The sequence below is a fragment of the Cannabis sativa genome, chromosome 6 (genome assembly GCF_029168945.1).
Source record: "Cannabis sativa cultivar Pink pepper isolate KNU-18-1 chromosome 6, ASM2916894v1, whole genome shotgun sequence".
NCBI classification, from domain to species: domain Eukaryota; kingdom Viridiplantae; phylum Streptophyta; class Magnoliopsida; order Rosales; family Cannabaceae; genus Cannabis; species Cannabis sativa.
Genome location: NC_083606.1, coordinates 70,634,143 through 70,644,493, shown reverse-complemented (window position 1 = coordinate 70,644,493; position 10,351 = coordinate 70,634,143). Strand labels below are relative to the sequence as shown.

Below are 10,351 nucleotides of genomic sequence, written 5' to 3'. Positions count from 1 at the left end.
GAGAAATCGCACTCTCATGGATATGGTTAGAAGTATGATGAGTAGAACAAATCTTCCAGAGTTTTTATGGGGTGAAGCACTTATGATCCGCAACTTATATTTTAAATCGTGTTCCCGGTAAATGCGTTCCCAAGACCCCTTTTGAGTTGTGGGTAGGCGGAAGCCTAGTCTAAATCATCTTCGTGTATGGGGTTGTCCAGCTGAAGTAAAGATTTATGATCCTAATTTGAAAAAGTTAGATCCGAGAACAAATCGCTGTTATTTCATTGGTTATCCAATGCGCTCGAAAGGCTATCGCTTTTACTGTCCTACTCGTGGTACGCGCATTGTTGAATCTCAGACTGCTAAATTTCTGGAATTTGATGTTGCTGAAAAAATTCCTTCAACATCTCTTGAAATGGGGGAGTCATCTAAAGGAATTTGTATTCCTATGTCATTTTCAAGAGATGATAATAGTAGTCTCCATCCTACTCCTGTTGGTAATGCTCCCATTGTTGATGAATACATTGCTCCCGATATCGAAGATGATGAAGGTCCTATTATTGATGAAGGGCTTGTGAATGATGAAGCTCCTATTGTTAATGAGAATCCTGTTATTGAGGAAATTCCAGTTGTGGAAGATGTTATTCAAAACAATGATCAACAAAGAGAAGTTATTCCAGAAGTACCTCCTCTAAGAAGATCTCAGAGACAAAAGAAGTCAACAAAGTGTCATGATAATTTTGTTTATCTTGGAGAAGGAGAATATGATATTGATCATTTTGTGGATCCTGTCACTTTTAGTGAAGCACTTAATAGTCCACAATCTTCAAAATGGTTAGCAGCTACGGATGATGAGATCGACTCCATGAAGAAAAATGGTGTATGGGAGCTAGTTTTATTACCTGATGGTTTTAAACCAATAGGTTGTAAGTGGATTTTAAAGGCTAAAAGGGATAAAAAGGGACAGATTGAAAGGTTTAAAGCGCGTTTAGTGGCTAAAGGCTTTACTCAAAGAGAAGGTATTGATTACACTGAAACTTTCTCACCTGTTTCCACTAAAGATTCATTCAGAATTATTATTATGGCCTTAGTTGCGCATTTTGATTTAGAATTGCATCAAATGGATGTTAAAACTGCTTTTCTGAATGGAGAATTGAATGAGGAAGTCTATATGTCTCAACCTGAAGGCTACAAGGAGAATGGAAAAGAACACTTGGTTTGCAAGTTGAAACGATCCATTTATGGTCTCAAACAGGCATCTCGCCAGTGGTACTTGAAGTTTGACAAGGTTGTGACATCGTTTGGTTTTGTAGAGAACAAGTTTGATCAGTGTATTTATATGAAGATCAGTGGGAGTCGTTATATTTTTCTTGTTCTTTATGTAGATGACATTTTACTTGCCAGCAGTGATTTGTCACTACTAAATGAGACCAAAAATTTTCTGTCTTCCAATTTTGATATGAAAGATCTTGGAGAGGCATCCTATGTTTTGGGGATTGAGATCCATCGTGACAGGAATCGAAAAGTTCTTGGCTTATCTCAAGAAGCTTACATTAATCGTGTGCTCAAAAGGTTCAACATGGATTTGTGTAAAGCTGGTTCTGTTCCTATTCTGAAAGGGGACAAGTTCACTAAGCAGCAATGTCCTAAGAACGACTTGGAAAGAGGAGCAATGAAGAACATCCCTTATGCAAGTGTAGTAGGGAGTTTGATGTATGCTCAGGTTTGCACTCGACCTGACATAACTTTCGTAGTCAATGTTCTTGGGAGATATTTATCTGATCCTGGCCTTGATCATTGGGTTGCAGCCAAGAAAGTTTTGAGATATTTGCAAAGAACGAAGAGTTTTATGCTTGTGTATAAGCATGTTGACAATCTTCGAGTTGTTGGTTATTCAGATTCAGATTTTGGTGGTTGTGTAGATGATTTAGAGTCAACTTCTGGCTATATTTTTACCTTGGCAGGTGCTGCTATTTCTTGGAAGAGTGTCAAACAGACTTTGATCACATCATCTACTATGTATGCTGAGTTTGTTGCATGTTATGGGGCATCTTTGCAAGCTTTGTGGCTGAAGAATTTTATTTCGGAGATACGAGTGGTTGATTCTATTTCCACACCTATGCTAATCTATTGTGATAATAATGCTGCTGTTTTCTTTTCAAAGAATAACAAGATTAGTAGTGCTTCTAAACATATGGAAATAAAGTATCTCACTGTCAAAGACTTGGTCAAGAAAGGAGACATTGTCATTGAAAATTGCAAGACCGAGTCGATGTTAGCAGATCCTCTAACCAAAGGGTTAAGTGCCGTGTTGTTTAATAAACATGTTGTTAATATGGGCATTTTAGAATCTTTTGATCTTTTGGGTTAGTGGGAGTTTTGTTTTTTGTTTGGTTTTAGAAATTATTATTTATAATTTTCTGAATAAAGTTATGAACTACATTTTATGTTTCAATATTTTTTATTATTGAATGGATATGTTTTCAATTATGTTTTGTTATATTCTCGAGAATGATTGAATTGAAAGCATGTGGTTCATATTGTTGTGATCATTGTCTTTTAAATTTATTTGCTTATTGACAATGATATGTTGTTGGCTTAATTATTTAAGCAAGTTTAGTGACACTTACTTATTTTAAGTGGTGTATGTTTAATTTCACTGGCTTATTTATTAAGCATCACGGTATCAATGAAATTGAGGACTGATAAGGATATTATGTTATTTTAAATTGATCAAATGTAGAACATAATTCCTTACCACACTACTAGACTTATTGACCATGTCGATTTAATACTTTGGTATTTGTGATTATGAATGTCATTTGTTGAGTTAAAAACAATGTGACTGTCATAGTTCATTATCAAAGGTTAAATTGGACCGGTATGTTGAGATGCTATCAGAGAACTATCATTTTTTAAAGTGGCCACAAATGTTTTCCTGTTGTTCAACCCATGAGTCGTTTTCAAATAAAATTATTTTGATATATAATATATATGTATTAAAATCAATGTAGCCCAAGTGGGAGAATGTTAGACTTTTATTTGGGCTTACATTAAATTTTATTGGTTTTATTAAAACTTGGGTTGATTGGATAGTTCTTTGCTGTGTTAGCCCATGTTGTTGGTGATCAATTATTAATGGGCTTAGCATCTGTGAGTAAAGTCTAGGTGAAGCAGAAGTGTGGGCTTTTCTAGTTGACTGAAGCCTTTGATGAGCGAGCCCGGCCAACTAGGGTTTTGTAGCTAAGTCCCCTCCCTAACTCTATAAATACATATTGTCTCATCACAATTGTATACCTTTTGATAATCAGATAAAATAAACTGCTTCTGATTTAGAGATCTAGGGAGGAAGACTTAGTTGATAGTATTGCACTATCAAATTGGAGTAACTGCTGTGCATCAAACAGAGATAATTGCTATGGATCAATCAGGTACACATACTCAATTATCATATACTACTATTGTGTTCTATGTTATATACAAATGGATCTTGGGTTAATTGTTAATTTATCTTACATTATATACATATCTATAATTAAATTTATATTATCATTAAAGAAGATAAAAAAAATCCAAAGTAATGGAAGGCTTAAGCTCTAGCCACAATTAATGTTCAGCGGTTGTACTATTTTGGTGTATATTTTTCACCAATTTGGTCTGAAATCTATTATTTTTTGTGCCACAAATTTAATGATTTAACACTAAATATCACACCAAATAAAAATATCTTGTTTAAAAAATCTTGCAATTTATATTATTTGCATTAACAACTAATTTGTAATATAATTATGCTTATTGCAACAAATAATTACATATTTAAAACAAATTAAAAAAAGGGTTAGAATGAAAAGAAAATAATGTCCATCAATTTGTGTAAATTCAATTACACACCTACAAAGAGAATTATAACAGTCACAACTTAACAATTACATACCTTCATTCTCTGAATTCTTCTATCAAGACAATAGCTAGCAACTCTCAAGATGATCACTATTTTCATTCTTAAGTAATTTGTAGCATGTCGAAGCGGTGCCTTGAAACTTTCTCAAGTTTAATTTTGCCTTTGAGACAACATCTCGTTTTGAATGGAGTCTAACATCAATGTGTTTTGTTTACTCATCCAAGATTTGATTCTTGTTGAGATCCAATATAATGCACTTTTTGTCTGTCACTAAAAAGAAAGGAACAAACTTGTGATCAACCCCAAACTCTGTTGATAATCTCTTTAGCCATATTAATACTTCCTTCACAGCTTCAGTACAAGCAATAATATACTCTGCTTTGATTCTGTTGTTGATAAATCAACAATTGATTGAAGAGTTACTTTCCAGATAATTGTGCACCCTTCTAACTGGAACAATACATAATTAGCTTGGAATCTCCTTTTGTCTAAGCCACTTCTATACTCTGATATATTAATCTAAAAACCAGAGATTGAACTATTCGATCTGTTAATCAATCCATCTATTCAAGCTCCAAGTCATCAACAGCCGCTAGATCGAGTAACATTATTATGAGATAGAGCTGTGTTGTGGATATTGTCCCACATAGAATAAATGGTAGAGAATTGAGCCATACATAAGAACATGGGCTACTCCACTCATTGCCAATTGGTTTTGAGATGGAACCCCATGATTCTCAACAAGCTGTGCTTGACTATAGGTGACTATATATATAGGTGAAACTACTTGCTACCAATCTTGCTTTTTGTTTTCCCTTTCACTATAAAAAATCTTATTTTTAGTCACAACAAAACTTTAAAAGTGAAAAAGTTGTGTCTAATTATAAATCATCATTAATTCCAATGTTATGACTAAAATGTTCGTAGCTAAAGACATTAGTCACAAAAATCAAAAATCACAATTTGTTGTGACTAAATGTATTTTCAGTCACAAATGACAATTTGTATCTAAATACTGTATGTGAAGTAGTTGACACTTACTGTTGGCAGTTGACAGTTAGTTCCTAACTGTCTAGGTGTCTTATGAGTTAGTTAACTCTCTAACTAATTGTACCTAACTAACTGCCGAGTATATAAGGCATTAGTTAATCCTAATTTAGTTAGCTTACTCTTAATCAAGACACTTGTATATATGTAAATACAATTTGATTCATTCAATAAGATTCATACAGTTTTACAACTTGTGTTGGTTGATTACTCTGTTTTTTGGTTTTGATTACTGAGTTAGAGTTCTGTCCAAGAACTCAGGTTGCATGAAGCAACGATTCGAAGCTGCATTCCTAACAGTTTGGTATCAGAGCTGGACGGGTTCTTAGGCTTGATTCGAGAAAGGCCAAGCGTGACAAGACGTGAAGAACATCCAGGGAAATTATGGGAAATGCTTAGTTCGATTTGGAGAAATTCACAGGGAAGAACGACTTCGGATTATGGAGGGTGAAGATGAGAGCATTACTAGTACAATAGGGAATTCAAGATGCTCTTCTTGGAGTTGAGAAGATCAGAGACAAGACTGAGAAAGAAAAGATTATGGAGAAAGCACACAGTGCTATAATCTTGAGTCTTGGTGACAAAGTCTTGAGGGAAGTTTCAAAGGAAACTACAGCTACTGGTCTTTGGACAAAACTCGAAGGTCTGTACATGACTAAATCCCTTGCAAATCGATTGTTCTTGAAACAAAAGTTGTATTCCTTCAAGATGCAACCTGGAAAGGGAATTGAAGATCATCTTGATGATTTCAATAAAATCATTCTTGATTTGGAAAATATTGATATCAGCATAGAGGATGAAGATCAAGCAATTATTGTTCTTAACTCACTTCCCATGGAAAGTTATGAACACTTCATAGATACTATGATGTATGGGAGAGATTCCTTGACTTTGGAAGAGGTTCAAAGTGCTCTTATGTCAAAGGAATTGAAAAGAAAATCTGAGTTAAGAGAAGAACAACCTGGAGAAGGATTGTTGATTGTTCGAGGAAGGACTGATCAAAGGGAAAACCAGTACAATCAAAACCAAAAGAAAGGAAAACAGAAAGGAAAGTACAAAAAGAAATGCTACATTTGTCACAAGACTACTCATTTTAAGAAAGACTGTCCTGAACTCAAGAACCTGAATATGAATCAAAGAAACAACTATCACCAAAAACATGGAAGTGCAGATGTTGTTGGTGTTTGGGATGACAGTGATGAATATGAAAGTGCAGGGGTGTTAGTTGTTACAAATGAAGACTCTAGAGTAGATTGGATCATTGATTCTGGTTGTTCATTTCATGTTTGTCCAAACAGAAATCAATTTTCCAACTATAGAAAGATTGATGGAGGAACAGTGAGATTGGGAGACAACAAATCCTGTGCTATAGTTGGAATTGGATCAGTAAAGGTTCAGTCATCAGGTGGAATCGAAAATGAGTTGTTACAAGTCAGACATGTACCAGAAATAAAGAAAAACCTCATTTCAGTGGCTATGCTAGACAAAGATGGATGCTCAATCAAGGTGGAAAATGGTGTTCTTAATGTCAAAAGAGATGAAAAGATCATCATGACAGGTGCTATAATGAATGGTGTTTACATCTTAAAAGGTAATTCTCCCTCAAATCTAATTTCTGTTGCTTCTAGAGAAATGCATAATTCCTTTACACTTTGGCATAAAAGACTTGGTCATGTAAGTAAAAAGGGATTAGAAGTTCTAAGCAATAGAGGTTTACTTGGAAAGAATGTAATCAAAGACTTAGATTTCTGTGAACAATGTGTCTATGGTAAATCTACTAAGATTAAGTTTGGAATTGGTTTACATAACACAAAATCTACTCTAGATTACATTCATTCAGATTTGTGGGGACCCTCAAGAACAATGTCTAGGGGAGGAGCTAGATATTTCTTGACTTTCATTGATGATCATTCTAGGTATGTTTGGGTTCATATACTCAAAAATAAGAATGATGCTTTCAATACCTTTAAAGATTGGAGAACTTTACTTGAAACACAAACTGGAAGAAAAATTATGAAGTTAAGGACTGACAATGGCTTAGAGTTTTGTGCAGATGATTTCACTAACTTTTGCAGAAAGAATGGAATAGCAAGGCATAAAACTGTTCCTAGAAACCCTCAACAGAATGGTCTTGCTGAGAGAATGAACAGGACCATTACGGAGAGTTAGATGCTTGCTAATTCAATCTGGTTTGCCAAAAGATTTCTCGGCAGAGGCAGTCATGACAGCTTGCCATTTAATCAATAGGTGTCCATCATCTGCAATAGATTTCAAGACACCAATTGAAGTGTGGACAGGGCATACTGCTAACTACAATCAATTGAAAACTTTTGGATGCATAACATATGCCCATATCAGACTTGACAAGTTGGAACAAAGAGCCAGAAAGTGTGTTTTCTTGGGCTATCCAGAGGGTGTTAAGGGTTATAAGATGTGGACCATTGAACCAGGAAATCATCAGAGATATTTTGTTAGTAGGGATGTTGTGTTTGATGAAAGTTCTGTTTACAAGGATACACTAAAACCTGCAACAAGATCTGAAAATGAAAGCTGTTCAGAGAGATCCAGATTTGAGGTGGAACTTGGTTCAAGTTCTCAACAACTAGATCATCAGTCTGAGATAGAAGATGATGATGAATCTGGAACACAGCTAGATGAACCAGTTGGTGAAATCGAAACAGATGCTGACACAGGGTTGCAGCATTACCAGTTGGCTAGGGATAGAGCCAAAAGAACTTCAAAGGCACCTACCAGATTTGGCTATGCAAGCATTGTTCACTTTGCTCTAAATGTTGCAGAGATGAGTGAGAATGAGCCAAAGTCTTACAAGGAAGCTATGAGTTGTTCAAATAGCAAGAAATGGGGCACTGCAATGGATAATGAAATGGATTCATTAGTGAAGAATAGGACATGGATTCTGGTAAGAAGACCAAAAGATGGGAGAATTATCAGTTGCAAATGGGTTTACAAGCATAAGGACATGATTCCAGGGTGTGACTCAGCCAGATTTAAGGCTAGATTGGTAGCAAGGGGATTTACACAAAGAGAGGGTATAGATTATACTGAGATATTCTCACCAGTGGTAAAGCACACACACTACTACAATTTAGCCTTTTAGTGACACTATTTAGTGACACGCACAAAAATGCGGGTCACTAAATAGATAGGAGTGATATTTAGTGACATGCACAATTAGACTCTAAATGTTCAGTGTTAGTCTCTTGCAATGTGTGTCACTAAAAATATAGAGTGTCACTAAAGATTAAAATCTATTTTTTTTTTTATTTTTATTAATTTAGAAAATTGAGACTTATAGTGACACGCCAAGCGCGAGTGGGTAAATGTGCCCTGACGCACCTGGCGCGTCACTATATCAATACCCTAATTTTTTTTTTCAAAAAAAATACAGATTTAATTTAAAATAAATAAATAAAAAAAATCAAACCCCAACTAAAATAAAATCTGAAAAAATAAAAATAAGTAATTTATATAATTATCACCTCTCGCTCTCTTCTCAAATAATCAGATCACATAACCAAAAAAAACCCTAACTTTTCTCTTTATCTCGCCTCTCTCTCTCTCTCTCTCTCTCTGCCGCAGAACTCCCAGCCACCTCCGGTGACCTCGCCCACCTATCCTTCTTCTCTCTTTCTTCCTCTCTGGCGGCCTAGACATATGGAGCGCCTCCCCTCTCTCTGCCCAGATGCGCGACCTGCGCGTCGCCTCTCTCTCTGCCCAGATGTGCGGCCAAATCCCAGTATTGGTGGTCGAATCTGACCACAAAATCAAGCTCGACGCACGTAAAAATGAAGGTATGACTTTTGGAACTTCTCTCTCTCTCTCAATCAGTCAGTCACTCGTGTTTCCCTCTCTTCATGGGAGAAGACACCGGCGTTTGTGATTTCATTTTTATGTTTTGGTTTTGATCTGTAATTGCAGACGCCGAAGAAGGAAAAGGCACCTCCACTGTCATCGAAGCCCGCTAAGTCAGGGGGAGGCAAGTAGAAAAAGAAGGTATTGTTATGGTTTTAGGGTTTGAAGCTTTTCTTAGTTGATTATTGGGCTTAGTGCTTCCACTACAAGAAAATTATGTTTTAGGGACGGCAATATTAGGGGCCACAAAAAATAGCCCCTAATAACTCATATTATAGTGGATGATTTTTAACTATGTCAGTTATTATTCACAAGGTTGTACTACAGTTTGCAGGTGTAAGCAAAACTTCCTGGTGTATGGTATTGGTCTTGCTATTTAATTAATGAATGCAGCAAGATGTCACCATTATTTGTAAGTAATTTTGTTTACATTACAATTTTAGTAGTTTATAGGTCAATCGTTTCGTTAGTTTTGTTATCTGTCTAAAATGCAAATCTGCAGGCCATGCTTTGATTTTTTTAAATGATTATTCCTTAGTGAGACTAATAATTTGAATTATAATGATATCATCATAAATATGAATAGTTCATGGGATCTTTGAATTACTCTGTAGGATGGTTTTGTCTTGAGACTTGAATGTCAATCATGATTAATTGTAAAAATTAAAAAAGAAAAAATTTTGAGAGAAGGCATTGGTGTATATAGTTATGTTATTCATTTCATATATCTGTAATTTTTTTTTTGTAATATTAGATTTGAGGGTGTTGGATCTATCTCTCTAGGATCTCTCTCATACTCTTTCAGCTCTCTTTCTTCAAATGCATGTTGCTAACTTTTACAATTAGAAAGTAACATACCTTATTTTTGCTCTGCTTTAGAGCTCTGTTTTTTCGTAAAATTTATTTGCTTGTTTTTTTTCATAGATTTGGGAAGGATTATATGTGAGGATTCTAAGGCACAAAAGTTAGATTTCCAAAAAAGAATTGAAGCTATAAGATTGTAATTGAAATGACAATTATTCTTAGTAGACACTTTGATTTTGCTCATTAATCTCATTACAATTATTACTTGTTTTTGCTTATTTTGACAACAGAAAATAATGATATGTGTTGCAAATAGATACAAGGGATGCTGGCTCGATCTTATGCGAGTTAGATGCTGGTGATGGATAAAGTTGATCTATAAGATTGTCCAAGAGCAAGACTACAAAAAGAATGCATCAGATATCTTTGTCATATTTTTACTTTTATATTTTTTTTTTTGGGTTTGTAGTCATATTTTTTTTTTACTGTTATTGTATTTTATTTATGTATTTTATTTACATTATACTTGTATTTTTTTTGAATCACCTGTTCTGTATTAATGCTATTAATTATAATATAATTATTTTTGTGTATTTTTTTAGTTATTAATTTAGATGTATTTATATTACTTAAATAAATTTTGAATGTATTTATATAATTTGTAATTTAAATTGATAATTATACTTATTTAAATTCTTAATCTAGATGTGTATTAAATCAAATTAAATATTATTTTTTTAGAAA

At 34.5% G+C, this 10,351-nt stretch overlaps 1 long non-coding RNA gene across 3 annotated transcripts; it reads left to right on the top strand.

The window, feature by feature from the left end:
• The first annotated feature begins 8,447 nt into the window (after positions 1–8,447).
• On the top strand, positions 8,448–10,145 carry LOC133039517 (uncharacterized). Of its 3 annotated transcripts, none has more exons than XR_009688663.1 (4): positions 8,448–8,742; positions 8,870–8,944; positions 9,131–9,215; positions 9,924–10,145. It is a non-coding gene; the product is annotated as an uncharacterized LOC133039517 (long non-coding RNA). The 3 variants fall into 3 exon arrangements; XR_009688662.1 differs by having other exon boundaries at positions 9,898–10,145; XR_009688661.1 differs by having other exon boundaries at positions 9,131–10,145.
• The last annotated feature ends 206 nt before the right edge of the window (positions 10,146–10,351 follow it).